Source organism: Planococcus citri, chromosome 5, assembly GCF_950023065.1.
Source record: "Planococcus citri chromosome 5, ihPlaCitr1.1, whole genome shotgun sequence".
In the NCBI taxonomy this organism is placed as follows: domain Eukaryota; kingdom Metazoa; phylum Arthropoda; class Insecta; order Hemiptera; family Pseudococcidae; genus Planococcus; species Planococcus citri.
This window is the reverse complement of record NC_088681.1, coordinates 4,052,816-4,069,915: the sequence shown is the minus strand read 5'-3', so window position 1 is coordinate 4,069,915 and position 17,100 is coordinate 4,052,816. Positions and strand designations below refer to the sequence as shown.

The following is a 17,100-nucleotide window of genomic DNA, read 5'->3' as shown; positions in this document are numbered from 1 at the left end:
GGGAAGGATTAACGTCATTTAGTTCTATACTATTGTCACAAAAAAAAATTGATCGTTTTCTTCTATTGTAAGGTATTCAATACTGATGCTGGTCGAACAATAACAGATATCGTATTTTGTAATTATATATAAAGTAGTTGTAGCTATTTTATGATATTAGGTATTTAATCTAAGATTAATTACACAGTGATTTGTTGTAACTTTCTTACGGTTTAGGGATGTTTTCATCTTTTGTTTTGTCTGCTAGTGGGCACGATGCATTGTCTTTGTTTGCGAATTTGAGGTTTTTCACAGTTTTCTCCGCCTGCCGGTAGAACTCATCGTAGGCCCTTTTGCGTTCGTTCGCGAGTGTCTTATTTTTTCGAGCTTTCGGTGTCTTGGGCGATCGCTGTCCTTCGGAGTCTCATTGGCGGTTCGTAGTCGATTCTTCTTCTTCTTCATCGGTACTACAGACGGTGCCTAATTGAGTTGGGTGTGATTCTTCGTTGACGTCTATAGCCTGGGCTGTGGCATTATCGAAACTCGTGCCCCCGTCAGTCGATTGTCGTGGGTCCAGCATCCCTGGGGGTGGTGCTGGTACGGACGCCGACGGCTGATCGTCTCGATCGAGTTGGCCTGAGGTTGCTTGGACCGGACTAATCATTAACGGTGGCGGTGCCAATAACCGGGCTGAAGCTGGCTGAGGTTTTATGATACCTGGCACAAGCGGTGTCGGAGGTGTAGATTCGCCAGGATTCACCTGTGCCGGTCGTTGGATTATGGATACTGCGGCCATTATTTCCTCCGCCTCCCTACGCCTTATTGCATTTATTTGTGCTCGTAGTCGTTCATTTTCTGTTCTAAGTTCTTCGCGCTCTTGGCAAAGTGAAATGGCCAATGCTTTCCACTTTGCTGCTTCGCTACTTGATGATGCCGGAGGATCGTCCTTAGGAAACATTTTTCTTGGTCTGAAACAGTTATCAAAAATGAAACACAACTTCGCTGTTAGGTCCTGTTACTCTGTCGACTTCGGATGATGAAAGAAATGTGGGTGTTTCTAGAAGAAGAAATTTACTTGATTTCCTTTAGGTCGTTTTACCTTTATCGTCTCATACTCGATTGTGCTCTCTGTAACACCGTATAAGAAATTAAATGTGCAAAAATCAGTTCGATTACTTTTGTTTCATAAAATAGAACAGTTCAAAAAGGAAGGCTGTGATATTGTCAAAAAGTACCGGGTTTGTTTAGATTTTGCTATCAGTTGATTTTAGTCACGGATTTACGAAAGGGAGCTAGTACTGGATCGTGCGCGTTTAGAACCGGTTTGCCTACTTAATTAGTCGTAGCATAGCATAATTTTTAATTTTTATCAACTACCTATCTAGTTTTTCAATTCGACTCATTTTTTCTGTTTTATTTAGAAAATCGAAAGCAAGATGGATTGCCGAGATTTTTACGATGCTGCGACGCTATAGATGCTGCAATGCTATAAATCGGATGTCGAGGTTATACCGAAGGGTGTTTTCGTTTATGCGACATAAGGGATGATTTATTTTCACTCCCCTTATTTAACAAATATCATTTTACGACTCGTCGCATGCATGGACATCGTTTACAAGGGTGAGTGACAGAAACCATTAACTGATTTGTTTTCCATATGCCGCAAGTGTCACTCAACTTTACGAGTATATCCTGTGATATATTCGTGTATTTGTTGAGTTTTATATTGTAGTGTACAGAAAACAAAACTCATATTTTAGGATGTTTTAGTGTGATTTTCGAAAGTGTGAGAAGTTTTAAAATACCGAAAATTTATATGTGTCGAGAGAATTAAGTACCTATTATCACCTAACGTTGTTTCTACCAGATAAGGATAAGGAACAGAGTGATAGGGATTTTTCAAGATCAACATTATTGCCTAATTTAAATACTTTCGACGATTTTTCCGTATTCTATGTACTTATTGTGTTGAATAGGTATTGGTCTATTGTAATTTGGATTATTTTATATTATGAAAATCTATTTTAATCGGAAATTTTTATTTTTAAATGACGTTAAATCTTTTGTTTAGCGTTGATACAAAGTTTTATTCACATTCGGAAGGTTTTTTATCGAATTTTTACATTATTTCAAAATTATTCTATTGCTAATGAATACAAATTTTTGGGGAATTGTTTCGATACTATTGTTTTGAATTTCTTATGTTACTTTAAATGGACTATTGGTTTTATTATTTCGGTGCCTATTTGCTCAGAAGGAGCAAGTAGGATATTTTGATTATTGGTATATTTTAGTTTACGTTAATTTTCTCGAATTAATTGAATTAATTTTGACCGAATGCGAATTTTTATTTTAATTATTTTTAAACGCGAATTTTTAGGTTGATGACGTGATTGTTATTATCACGTCGTCCGTATATGCCTGTACTGGATCTTCGGGTTGTCCACCTAATAACTCGTCTTTGAGCTTCTTGATCTTCCTCGTGGCCTCCTTGTGGAATGGAGAGTCTCCTTGGAATTGATTCAGAAGTTGTTGAGCGTAATGGTGTACCGCGTTGGTACTTAATGGCGTACACATACCGTAAGGGAGGGTTTTGAATTCGTAGAATGGAGGTTCTGGAATCGTGATAGGCTCGAGTACCGGAGGCGCATCGTCGAATTTAGTAGAACGTCCTAATTCAAAAGTAGCTCGCGAATACCTTTCTGAAATTGCATTATCAGCCTCAAGAATGCCCCTCAAGATTGGATAATCTGGATTTTCCATTGGCTTATTTTCCTCAATTTTCACTTGCTTAACGGGTCTTTCTGTCTCTTTTTTCTCAGGCTTTCTAAACTGTATCGTAATCTTGCGACAATATTCAGGCTTGCATCGTACCTCTCTCTTATGGATGTCTAAGGTCATCCTTAAGTGATCCATCGACATCCTTCCGAGTATACTTAGGTCTGAGTCAACCTCTATCACATAGAAAGGTACCCTTACGATATCTTTTCCTAATAAGAGCTTAACCTCAGCAAGCACTGACGCCGGTTTAATTATCGAATCATCGGCAGATTTAAATTCAATCCTGTGATCTAAATCCTTCATGCTAACCCAGCTTGGAAATCGGAGCCATAAATAGTTTACTAGCTTACGAGACATTAAATTGGGAAACGCTCCTGAGTCTAATTCTAAACCTATTTTCTCAGTTCCTACCACAACATCGATAATGCAAGTAGGATCCTCAATATTTTCCTCAGGATTTTCAAAATTCCTCGATTTTGGAATTTTCTCTAATTCAGGGAGTGTAACCTTGACTACACCTGGGAGCTGATCTATCTCCATCTCAGAACATTTTTCATTCTTTTCCTTCTTTCTTTTCGCTTTCTCTTTCTTTTAAATAAAAGTGACGTGTTTTTCAAACTCCTTTTCGATTCTTTCCTTTAATGGTCTCATCTCTCTTTCTACGTCGCTCTTGTTAGGCAATTCTATGGTTTCTCGAATTTCACAGAATTCCTGAACTTCAGGCTTAACGACATTTTCTGAGCTTGATTGGACGGTGGGAGGTACAATCATCGTCGGAAGGTCGAAAAAATCAAGCTCCGACTCTGGATAGCCGGGATGAATGTACGGTGCATTCTTTTGATCAAATAATCTCTTCAGGCCTCCTTTTATTTTTCTCGGATTTCCTTCATGCCTATACTGAGCTTCCTCAAATCTTTCGAGTTCAACAATCATAAAATTTTTAATATCATTATACTCGAAAGTGCTGATAAAAAATCTCTTCAAAAGTGGCGCATAATGGAATTTATGCAGGATAGGTAATAATTCCATGTCGTCTCCTGTCTTTGGACGAATGATGTGCTTTTCTGAGAAAAATTTACTGCTTTCTAATTCCAAAAACTTCAAACTTGGACCTCTCCAAAGTATTACTCTAGGGTCCTCGGTCACAGAGTTATATAATTTTTTGAAGTCCAAGTATCGCGTAATCCGAATATTTCTCTCCTCAGGATTTCTAGGTTTACAAATCGGGAAGAGCAAAATAATCAGATCCGCGCCTTTTTGAAGTAACAGATTGATCACTTTTCTCAGCTGACTTTCTATAACCACGTATGGTTTTTCGGCGTAATTAAACTCCAATTGACCAGCTGATAAAATGACCCTTGCGTTTTTTGGAATTTCAACAGGCAAAAGTTTCATATAAAGCTCGTTGAGTGGTATCTGGTCTCTCAAATACTCAGGTAAGCGAGTCGCCTTAACCATATGTCTTCTCATTAAAAAATGACATAATCCATCTCCGATCAAAGTATATCTCTGCAATATAGGAACAGGTATCACGCTAACTCCTTTATACAGTCCAGAATTATCTTCGTCTTCGTTGATTGAAATATCTGCTACCATCATCATGACCGCAGCCTCAATCGCTTTTTCCTCTGAATCGGGATGAGCGTCCTTAAGAAGCTCATCCAATGCCACTGTCAAAATCTCATCCTTAGTCAATTCTTCCTTATTGATTCGATTCAAAAAAGTCTCACTTTTCCTGATTTCTTTCTCAGAAAAATCTTCGAATTCAACTAACTCGAAATCAGGAAATTCATTCGGCTCTTTTTCACTTTTATCAGACAAAGGTGAAGTTTCGACACTTATGGGGGGATTTTTACGAATTTCAAAGGCTTCAGCGGGGTACGAAGTTTCATCATCCGAATGCGGAGGCGAGGGGGTCCTTTGATCTTCTTTTATTCGACCTTCATCGAAATGAGTGAGATCAAAAGCCGGAAACCGAGTATGATTATTAGCCATAGCCACTTTGGGCTGTTTTCTTTTGAAAAATGGGGATGCGAATCTAGAGTCACAATCCATTTTTTCTAAATCAAATCAAAATAAAAACGCGAAACGAAAGCAGGTTTTTCAAACTTACCCAAGTAGTTGAAAAAATTAGAGAAAATCAGACGCAAACTCGAAGTTAGGTAGGTACCTGTCCGAAGTCACTGAACACTTGTCACTAGAACAACGATGCTGCAAAGACTAATTTTTCGAATATGCGAGTAAATGGCTATGTAATCGGTTGCTTAGCTCTTTTTGATGTGCGCGCATATCCTTTTCTCCCCTATTTTGTAAAGGTCAACACCCTATCGACGAGGTGGTCATTTTCTCATCTTTACACTGGTGTAAGGAACCCTAATATCTTAACAAATCCTTTGACACTCGCCGCATCGTATCTATTTTATTGCTTAAAGCGTGCATATTTGAAGATTTGAAGGGTGGACAGGAGGGGTTGCGCGGATGGTCATTAATTACGCTATTTAACGATTACAAATACACGCATTTTTTCTATTTTCTAGAAAAATTGTGACAGCTATATGTCCTAAATTAATGGTGTTATTTTTCAGTGCATGTAACGCCTATTTGACAGATTTATGTGTCGCATATTTACGCTTCCAGAGGGGTGCGTCGAGTGTGATGACCTTGGAAAGGTACAACACCCTCGCAGCATACCTATTTTCGAGTTCACGCCTAATATTTACGTAATTACGAAGTACATGGTATACAGAAACGAAAAAATTGCGAAAAAATGCAGATTAACTATAGATTAGTTTAATTAATTTTATTCTATTTTATCTAATTTAAATAACCTACTATTATTTAAGATGTTTTCTTGTCAAAATTGCACTGGGGGTGCCCCTGTCTGTTTTTTCGAAATTGTCTTCAATGACTAGGTCGGAGATACCTATTTCACTGATTTCATCCAATTTCTATTACATTTTGAAGTATTTTTGATCAAAAAACGTAATAATAGGTAGGGCACAGTGTGACAATTTTAACACAAGAAAGCAATGATTTTATTTTTTCGAATTTCTTGATTCGTCTGTAATGCAATGATATTGGAAACTTTGGACTGAAAAAGCATCTTTCAAAGAGGTACTATGTATCGATCGTGAGAAGGAATACTTTTTAACAACCAAAGTTCATTATATCCAATACTTCACAATTACCCACGAAGTCAAAAAATTCATTTTTGATCATAATTGACTGCTTTTTACTCGGATGGTCTGAGGCAGTCAATTACAATATTTTTACTCTATTTTATATCACTATAAAATATTATTATAATTAGTGCACTTTTCGGACATAGCTTCTAAATTATGCAAAAAACACTCGAAAAATACACTGAATGGGGCTGAATTTTGAATTCTCAAATATTCAAAATTTTACTTTTGGCAAACAGAACCTAAATACTATCAATTTAGATTAGAACATGGCTCTTAGGGAGCTTTTTGGGTTCTAAAACGAAAATTTCGAAAATTTTAATTTTTGAAAAATACAATTTTAGTGAGTTCGATTGATCTATCTTATGGCAGGTGCCATAAAATGAGATCGCACCTGATCCGGGCGCCATTTGACATAGTTAGACCAGGAATTACTGAGTAGAAGGGGAAAAGGAATTATTTGTTTTCCTATGCTAGTGAGTTTTAGAAATATCACCTTAGGGGGTGAATATTTCCCTATTTTGCCTGGATAGCTCAAGACTCTCTATCTAACCAATAACCTGACTTAACTACGCAAAAATCTATGTATTGAACGTTGAAATGAAAACAACCTACAGTACAATTTAAAGAATTTATTATAACGTATTTATACATAGGACTTCGGTTCTACCAATCGGTAGCCTACGTCTACTACGATCCGTCATAAGGAAGTATTAAGCATAATTTATAACTAGTACCGAGTGCACTTAATTAATTTCCTCGTAGTATTCTTCCTATTTAGGGAATGCTCACGAGTAGAAAAATAAGAAACCTATACACAAAATACACGATGAAGTCATGCAAAAACACCATTGATAAAAATATTAGGTAGGCATGGAATTCTCCGATTCCACATACCTACCTATTACAATAATTAGTAATAAGCCAATTACCTTGATGATAAATGCGCTTTAACATTTACCTGAAAACTGTCCATATTGACCATCTCTATCATGGGTCCTACCAACACTAAGGACGACGATGGCACCTTAACTAAACGAGATTTCACGTAACACTTCGCATAATTTACAGGTGACCGGTTACACCTCAAACTACCGAAAAGAACGCCAATACAATTGATCATCGGATCAATTGATTGTCTAAATCAAATTAAATAAATTTCACACGCGAGGTGTTAACAAATAAAAACTTATTACTAAATGACGAAGAACCATCTTACTGCAGGAAACGGAACTAAGTGGAGAAAATGCCGCGGACTACTTGTATATATAATTTTTTAAGATAGTCACGTGACCAAAGGCTAAGATCTTTGTCGGCATTTTTCCCTATTTTAAATAATAATCTCGCGGCGCGAGCTCGATACAAAGACCTAACTTGTCATCATAAATCTGTCATTTAATTGATGACAAATTGCTAACTATTTAGAGTATTTTACCCTTCGTAAATAACACGTTCCCAAACTTATCAGTTTAAGGGGTTCACAAAATCATCCCCCTGTAGACGATGGAGGCAGTATGCCCTATATCACACTATTTTTTAGAATGTCGAGAAAAGTGTTATTAACAAAGAAGACAAGTCCAAAGTGTCGAAAATGGAACCATGATTTTTTCATTTTTCATAAACTTAGCCAATGTTTTGCATGGGTATAAATATGGACCCGTAAATTTTTTTTCATCTAATTTTGATTCAATGGTTTTTAGAATACCGAGAAAAGTTTTATTAATAAAGAAGACAAGTCCAAAGCATCAAAAAACATCTTTAAATAAATTTTTGTTCAATTTTCTGAAATTTTTATTCATTTTTTTAGAGGGTCCATATTTGTACCTGAGTCCATATTTGTACCATTTTATGTCACTTTTCTAAATTTCAAATTTCTCCGTGAGTTTTCAACAAGAAGAAAAATTTTTTTTACACAATATACTAGAGTCTTTGGCCTTTCGAATGGTATATTCGAAAAAAAATTTTGATAATTTTTTCTACCCTTTAAAGCCAAAAAGCTAGAGGGGGTCCATATTTGTACCTTCTCCTCTACTAATTGTGTTGAATTGAATGAAATGACAAGTTTTCAAGATGAAATGATAATTTTATCAATTGATAAGTATAGATTGTTATTTTCTTTTATTTTTTTTTTGTTTTTAGTTAAAAGATGAGAATGAATTGATCTGTGTGGCGTCAACTGGCAGATGTCTGCCAGTCTGCCAAGCTGCCAAGCGCATCTGCGCGCGCAGCTCACTGTGACGTAGTGGGAGGCATAGTACCTCTAGCCACAGACGCAGTTTATCAATTATTCATTACGTTATTACGTTTATATCTCCCGCGCGATTATCATGTTTGTTACTTTGTATGTTCCTCTAATAAACGTTTGTCAATTGTCACACACCTGTCTGTTGACTATTTATTTATTCAAGTCGTAGCTTGATGATTTCAAGTTGAGGCCCAGACCTCACAATCTGAAAAGTATAAACAGACTCGAGTGAAGCGAGCGCAGGGCTCGTACCCCCCCCCCTTCCCCAATAATTTCAGTAAGTAACCGAAAAAGCTTGAAAATGTAGGTACCGTAACTTTGAAAAGTACCTACCCAACTGACAAAATATAAGCAAAACATTTTAATACAGAAAAAAAATCTTAAAAACCCAGTATTTATTACGAATTTAAACGTATTTACTCAATTTTGAAAAGTTGAATTATTTCGAAACTCTTCAAAAAAAATCGAAATTTCTCGACAATTTTTTGGCAGCAAAGTACCAGGATTTTGGCAATTTCTTACACATTTTTTGAAAAATGCAAAACGGGGCTGACATTTTAACAAAAAGAATGGGTTTCTGACAGTTTCCGGCAAAAAAGCGAGGCATTTGGACAGTTTTTAAAAAATGTAAAAATTAGAAATTTTCTGAAAAAAACCAACTAGTTGGAAATTTTGTTAAAAAGCGAGTATTTTTCACAATTATCAGCAGAATTAAAGCATGATTTTGATAATTTTAGCAGAAAAAGGGAACTAGTTGAGTAGTTGCGAGAATTATTGCCAAAAAGATAATATACTAAGCCGGACTTTTTATAGATTGTAATTTTTGAAGAGAATAAAATTCAAAATTGAAGTCACAATTAGCACATTTTTTGGCAATTTTTTGTCCAAAATTGAAATCATTCACTTTGCAACTTATGGCAATTTTACATAGAGCATCCAAACTCTACAACTGCGAAAAGCTAGAATTTTCAGCCATTGGGATAACTTTCGGACAATTTTTGGAAAAAAATAAAACTTTCAAAGAATTTTTTTGCAAAAAACCGAGAATTTTGACATTTTTTTTGGCAAAAAACAAGTCTGACTTCGTTTAAGTATTTTTTGACGTAGTATTCATTTCCGTATTCATTTTTTTCATCACGATTTCTTGAAATTGAAAATCAATTGTAGCCCCTTCAATTTGCAAATTGGGCAAAAAGTCTTGATAAGTAATTTTGTTAATTTATGAAAGTATAGGTACATATTGGCCTTATTTTTCAAGCTTTTATTGCAAAGATCTTTTCAAAAAGTACATAGATTACCCACTCCCATGGTGAAAATTGGATTTTGGTTCTTAGATTTTGAAAACGTATTTTACCTCATCAATTTTGAAGATAGAACAAACCTTATTCACCTAACCTTTTTTCGGTTGTATCAAAATCTGAAGTTTTGGACACCCTGTAGGAATGCATACCTATAAGCATTAGTTTACATTTTGATATCGTGAAAAAAATACGTAAATGATAACAGAACTTGATAATTTTTGACAGTTTTCTAAAAAGATCGAGTGGAACCGTATTTAAAATGGTTTCTTTATCGCTGTAGGAACTCAACATCATTAAGTACACACACGTAGGTAATTTTTGTTACTTTAATGCAAAACATCTGTTTAAACAGAAGGTAGCATAGCCGAGGTGTGTTGTCCAATTGAGTACCTACCTATGGTTTATTGCGTCATGTTTTAAAAAGTAGCGTGCGCAACAAGTGTGTGACAGGCCTACAATCTCAAAATAACTGCGATTCGAGTAAAGCTATTTTACTACTGGTGTTTCAGACACCTCGCTGTGCTGTACGTATTTTTATCGTGGTTCTGTTACTGTTAGCCTATAAGCCTATTTATTTACCGGACATTTGGTTCCAAATGTGACGTGTTTTTAATACTTTCACGATTTAATCGATTATAGTTTTAGAAAGAATTCGAATAGGTATTTGGAACTGCTCTCAAACTACGAGCCAGGGATCATTTTCAATTTCAACTCCGCCATATTTGATGCTTGATTCACGTTAAACGCGAATATCCCTCCTTCGGTAAGTTCAGAGAGAATGATACATTCATTTACTTTTCATATTACGTTAAATAACTATACCTAATGCATTTTTTAAATAGTCAGAGCGCACTACCTACTGCACCAATAGCGTGGCTACAGGATTTCTCCAACGTTAATCGCAACATTCGCAGTTTCAATTCAACATTTGCTGCCATCAATGAGTATTTTCGCATCGACAATCAAAATTTGCGGATATTGCCAACATTACTGGAAACTGCAAAAAAAAAAGTTATGGCTTACGTGATCCCGCATCTACGCAGTCGATATGTCTATGAGTAGGTATATTACGAGTACATGGTTACATCTTTGTTCTTAGGTGCTCATTTTCATACTTTTCGATTAGACCTTTAAATCTGAGTGCTGCTAATTCTTTTCTTACAGCACAAGATATGGTTCTGAATGATTTCGAAAAATTTTGTGGCATGTGGAATGTGGAGTAATTCCGGAATCCAAAGTACATCGAAGAATTCGAGGTAAGATTAGGGTTATTTTAAATTAAATTTTTCTATCTCGTACATAAGTACATACTTGAAATTCTTAAAATTTTTATTGAAGCAGTGTCTAACAGTCCTGCTTTTTGGCCATGTGCCCTGCAAGTCCTGGAGTTTTTCCGTTTTTCAACAATTTCATCAAAAAGTCTTGCATTTTTCTCAATCAGACTTTGAGGAGCTGAGAATCAAAACTCACATTTGCCACCATAAACGATTTTGAGAAAAACGCGAAAAACTGAGTTAGTAGTGTTGCCAGTTGAAAAAACTTATAATACCAAAATGAATCATTAGATAGCGCTACTAGCACACGATTCCGTGTGTTGGCTGATTTTCACCTAGCTCCCTTCTGCTTTAATATCCAGACAAAGAATGGCAAATGTGAGTTTTGACTCCAAGATTTGCGATCAAATTTTTTTTCACTGTTTTAATTACGACGATAGGGAAAAGTTTGATAACAAGCTGAATTTTGGTACTCGGGGTTTTTTTTGATACGCTGAACACGAATTTGGAGTGTCCAGGTGAATCCGGTGTACGCTTCCCCCTTTTTTGTGGACCTTAAGCCCCCAAATTTGTTTTTTTGCGTTTAAGTCCGAAAATATGCAAATTTTTGCAGAATTTGTTTTTTGGGTCGCAGAATACGAATTTGACAATATTTTTTTGTAGGGGCGGGGGATGAGAGGGTGAGGGGGGCGAGAAATTCAAAATTTGACTATAATGATGTGTGATATGTTGAAATGTATGTTTTTGAGGGTGTAGGTCACGAATTTGACAATATTTTTTGGGTGTGATTTAATACCACGACAAAAAAGGGCGTCAGCACGACAAGCATAGGCACTTTCACGCCAGAAAAATCATTACCACGACTAAATGGGAAATTCCCGACAATAAAGAGCTTACCCCGACATAAAAGGTACTCCAACGACAAAATAATGTATCAAACGACGAATTGAAAAATTCACGACATTTCATTACTTTCAACTCCTACATAAGGCAATGCACGACAAAATTTTTCCATCAAAAACAGGCATTTCACCGGCAGAAATAAACGTTCAAAAAATATTAAAATGATACCAAAAAAACGAAGTAGGTACTTGAAAAATTGCTGTTTATAGAAGTAATGTTTTGTGGACTTTGATGGGCGATCCCTCTTCCTCTTTTGACCTCAGTGACGGACCGAAAGGGGGCCAAGGGGAGACAGTTTGCTTCCCTTCGGTTCCGCGAAAGCAGGAAAAACTTGGGAAATTGTGAGAAATTCAAGAAAGTTAGAAAAATACAAAAATTCCAACAATATTTTAGTTTCTGTTTTCAAAAATTCAAATTTTTTACAGTCATGTATTTAATTATTGTTCATTTACCGACAAAAACGCCGATCTATACTCAAAATTCTCATTTTTTTCCTAAGCTTTAGCCCTCGCTTCGCTTTGGCCAATTTTGTTCTCTTCTACTGAGTTACAATTTCACTCAAATTTTTTTGAAAGAAACCCTCAGTTGATCATTTGTCAAAATTTGTACAAATTATAATTGTAATTGAGCTGATAATGTTCTGTTGTGTATGAAATTATTTTGTCGTGAATACTGCTTATCTCGTTATTAAATCGTAGTCGTTCAAAAATACTTTATTGTCGGGCGTTATCTGGCGTGGAACTTCATCATTTTTCGTCGTTCATTCGTCTTTTATGAACGAAAAAAGGCTCGTCGTGATGACGCCCTTTTTCGTCGTGCAAAAAATATTTCCCCATATTTTTTTCGTAGGGGTCAATGGTGGGGGCTGAGGGGTGAAAATGGTTGAAAATTCAAAATTTGACTATAATGATGTGTGATATGTCGAAATGTATGTTTTCGAGGTTGTAGATCGCGAATTTGACAATATTTTTTTCGTAAGGGTTAATGGTGGGGGATGAAGAGGGTGAAAAATTCAAAATTTGACCATAATGATGTGTGATATGTCAAAATGTATGTTTTTGAAGGTGTAGAAAAGGTGAAGGGCGGGGGATGGAGGATTTTCTATTGGAGCGCCGTCAAAGTCCCTGGAAGAAAAAATTTGTAACATTTAAACAAAATTCACCATGATTTTTCACTATAATTGACTGTTGTGGTCGCCGGGGCATTCGGGGGCAAAAATGGCAAATGACATCTTGAAATACACTATCTTAAGTACTAGCCCCTGGGATTTCCCGTGCATCTACGTGCAAAAATTTGTTCTATTCCTATTTATGTAGCAGAGTAGGCAAAAAAACGGAGTTTTAACGTAAATTAAACCTCTATAATGACTTTATAACAACTAAAATCGAGTATATTGATGAAAATTACTCACTTTCAGTTGAATTATTCATACTTGGTACATTTCGACATATCACACATCATTATAGTCAAATTTTGAATTGTTCACCGTTTTCACCCCTTCATCCCCCACCATTAACCCCTACGAAAAAAATATTGTCAAATTCGTGATCTACAACCTCGAAAACATACATTTTGACATATCACACATCATTATGGTCAAATTTTGAATTTTTCACCGTTTTCACCCCCTTCATCCCCCACAATTCACCCCTACGAAAAAAATATTGTCAAATTCGTGATCTACACCCTCAAAAACATACATTTCGACATATCACATATCATTATGTTCGAATTTTGAATTTTTCACCCCCTTCATCCCCCCACCATTAACCCTTACGAAAAAAATATTGTCAAATTCGTGATCTACAACCACGAAAACATACATTTTGACATATCATACATCATTATAGTCAAATTTTGAATTTTTAACCATTTTCACCCCTCAGCCCCCACCATTGACCCCTACGAAAAAAATATTGTCAAATTCGTGATCTACACCCTCAAAAACATACATTTCGACATATCACACATCATTATAGTCAAATTTTGAATTTCTCGCCCCCCTCACCTCCTCATCCCCCCACCCCTACAGAAAAAATATTGTCAAATTCGTATTCTGCGACCCAAAAAACATAAGGGTGGATACCATTGTACCATTTTTTTAGGGTTCATTGTATGTTTTTGAATTACGCCCGTTTTGAGGGTGCTCACAGTCCACTGTGCACCCCTACTTTGAGTGACCATAGGTCAACCTTCTTTGGGGTGGGAAACTTCGCTGACTCTTCATTCGACGTGGAATAGTGAAACGAAATCGATGAGAAGCATTTTGCATGAAATTGCATATTTTCGGACCTGAACGCTTCAAAACAAATTTGGGGGCTTAAGGCCCACAAAAAAGGGGGAAGTGTACACCGGATTCACCTGGACACCCCAAATTCGTGTTCAGCGTATCAAAAAACCCCGTGTACTAAAATTCAGCTTGTTATCAAACTTTTCCCTATGGAATCTTGCAAACAAAACTAAGTTTTCAACAAAACTCACTTGGCAAATGTGAGTTTTGATTCTAACCCTTGGTTTTGAAAGTGAATTTCACACCAAAATGACTTTGATCCAAAAAAATCGAATATGTCACATTTTTTTTTTTTTGGCAAATGTGAGTTTTGATTCTCAGCTCCTCAATATTTTCTTATTTTCCTTTTCTTGTGGAATTAAAGAAAAAATTTGTTGTTTTTCTCATCGAACTGTTAAAAAAATTTTGTGAAAAAATATGTAGTCATTAGCAGTTACGAATTACTCTTTTTGTCTACCCCTAAAAAGTCAACCTCCCCACTCGATTGCCATCATTTTTTGTGGGTCTAGGTAAAGCCTCCAGCAAACAAGTTAACCTTTCTCCAGCAATTTCAAATCGCTGATAATACAGCCCCAAAAACAACGAGGTACATTCCATCTACTGGATGTTTACTTTTTCAATGCTTTTAAAATGTACCCCTGTGTGGTGTCATGATTGGAGGAGGGGGCACTTTTGAGGGTAGAATAAGTTTTGAGGTAATTGATGATTTTGGACGTTTTCAACTTTTCAATTCGTGAAAAAGATAAATAGGTACTGGTACACGTTTCAACTCGTCTCAGATTTGTGATTCTGACCTAATCGATTCAGCAAGTTGAACTTACAACAGGATTGCATTTTTTACCTACTTACAAAACCTTCTGGAGCGATTTGAAATCGCTGGAGAAAAGACAACTTTTGCTGACGGCAGTCGATTCGTGATAGCGTTTGACTTTGGTGTTATAAACAAAATTTTGACTAATTTGTTGCAAAAAATGACAATGTTAAAATTTTTGTAACAATTGTTTTGTTGGTCTAAAAAATTGAGTTCTGGAGCGATTTTAAATCGTTGTTGAAAAGTCGAGTCAACTTTTTCTGGGGGCTGCCCGAACCGGCTAGAAAATGGTAGCAATCGATTCAGAAGGGGGCGGGGTCGATTTAAGTATTCAAACCAAGTTTCAGGTTTTTGTCTTGTTGTAGAATATGTACTTACCAATAGATGGGCTATTCCTGTGTTTTAAAAAAATTCTTCAAAAATTGAAAAATCAACTTCAAAAGTTAAATTTGGTCCTGAGGTCTGGGTGACATGCTCATTCAGTGAGTCAAATTTTAGCTTGATCGCAGTTGATGAGTTGCAATGGTTCCTTTGTTAGAAACTAGGTACATTTCAATAAGTATGTTCAATTTGACTGAAATGAAAATCTCTTTTTTAGCAACACTGGCCTTCAGCAAAGAAGGATCCTCAGAAGAAAACAACCCACTCCCATCCTCGAAAATAATGATTCACTCAGGAGGATAATAAACCGATGGTTAGAGAAGATCATGTACTTGTACTGTACTCAAAGGTACGACGATATGCCCTGTTAATGGAAAAATGGCTCTATTTTTAGATATTCTATAATTGAAGTAGATTTCCTTTGAGAAATAAAAAGACTATCTTACAGTTGATTAAAGTTAGGAAAAATTGGTGAATGTAGAAGAAGTCAGTGATTGAGAGAAGGATGCGAAAAATGTTCGGAATAAATATGTATAGGTACGCATTAGGCAATTCAAGAAAAAAAAACTGAACTTATCCATTACACAGTCTTCCCATGAGTGAAAAAAAAATCATTAAGATTACAAAAATCGTAAAAACACATCACATCGATCATTGAAAAAAATGATTAAGATAAGGCACAATTTGCTCAGTAACATTTTTAAAATCATTTTTTAAAGAAAGCATTTTGAAATTCTTTTCATCATTTTTATATCTAAGTTTAAAAAAAACACGCAATGATAAAATATCCTAAAACTAATATTAGGTACTTACTTATATGCGGAAAATAGCTATGGGAGAAGATGAAAAGGAAAGAGAGAAGAAAGAAAAAACAACAAATTCAAAAATCAAAATAGATATATAAAACGAAATAAGGGAGGGAAGAAAAAAAATTACTTACAAAATTGTTTGATCTTTAATTAGTAATTGAAATCAGATTCCATTGTGGTAGTATTTTTAGAATTAAGAGCATCAATTTCAAAGTCTCTTCATGTACTTATGTACACCAACACAAAGTAACATTTGTCATTAAAACATAGCCTACATTGATTTTTCTAACTCAATCTCTCAACAATTGAGCTGCTGGCGAGATACAAAATATACATTGTTTGTTCAGTCAGTGAGAAGATTTCAGGAGTACTTTTTATAGGTACTATTTCGTAATAGGGCAAAACGCGCATTTCAGGTTGCATACATGCGCCCTGTGAATTGCAGGCTAAACCTTACAAGCTAGCTGTAAACAATGCCGTTTAGTTCTACTTTTCAGCTCGTCAAGTCACTTTTCTCGAGGAAGGCCTTTGCGGATTTCAAAAAATTTGATACCGTTGGAAAGGGGACAAAATCCTCCACAATTTAGAGCCATAAAATAATGGGGTCCTCGAGATGGTTTAAAAGTTCTGTCGCCTCAAAGTTCAAACTTTCAAAGTGTACAGAACAATATGTTGAATTGGCTACATTTTTTAGCTCGTTAAGTCAATTTCCTCAAGAAAGACTTTTGCGGATTTCAAAAAATTTGATACCGTTGGAAAGGGGACAAAATCCTCCACAATTTAGAGCCATAAAATAATGGGGTCCTCGAGATGGTTTAAAACTTCTGCCACCTCAAAGTGCAAAGCTGACAGAACAATGAGTTGAATTTTGCCGCATTTTTCTGCTCCTTAAGTCAATTTTCTCAAGGAAGACCTTTCAGGATTTCAAAAAAAATATTACCGTTGGAAAGGGGACAAATTTCTCTACAATTTAGAGCCATAAAATAATGGGGTCCTCGAGATGGTTTAAAAGTTCTGTTGCCTCAAAGTGCAAAGCTGACAGAACAATGAGTTGAATTTTTCCACATTTTTCTGCTCCTTAAGTCAATTTTCTCAAGGAAGACCTTTGAGGATATCAAAAAAAATATTACCGTTGGAAAGGGGA

General features: G+C 35.8%; 1 long non-coding RNA gene across 2 annotated transcripts; it reads left to right on the top strand.

Moving 5' to 3' along the window:
* Window positions 1–9,942: 9,942 nt before the first annotated feature.
* LOC135847831 (uncharacterized) lies at window positions 9,943–16,225 on the top strand. Of its 2 annotated transcripts, none has more exons than XR_010559243.1 (4): window positions 9,943–10,251; window positions 10,331–10,550; window positions 10,653–10,744; window positions 15,365–16,225. It is a non-coding gene; the product is annotated as an uncharacterized LOC135847831 (long non-coding RNA). The 2 variants fall into 2 exon arrangements; XR_010559242.1 differs by having other exon boundaries at window positions 9,961–10,251; window positions 10,331–10,546.
* The last annotated feature ends 875 nt before the right edge of the window (window positions 16,226–17,100 follow it).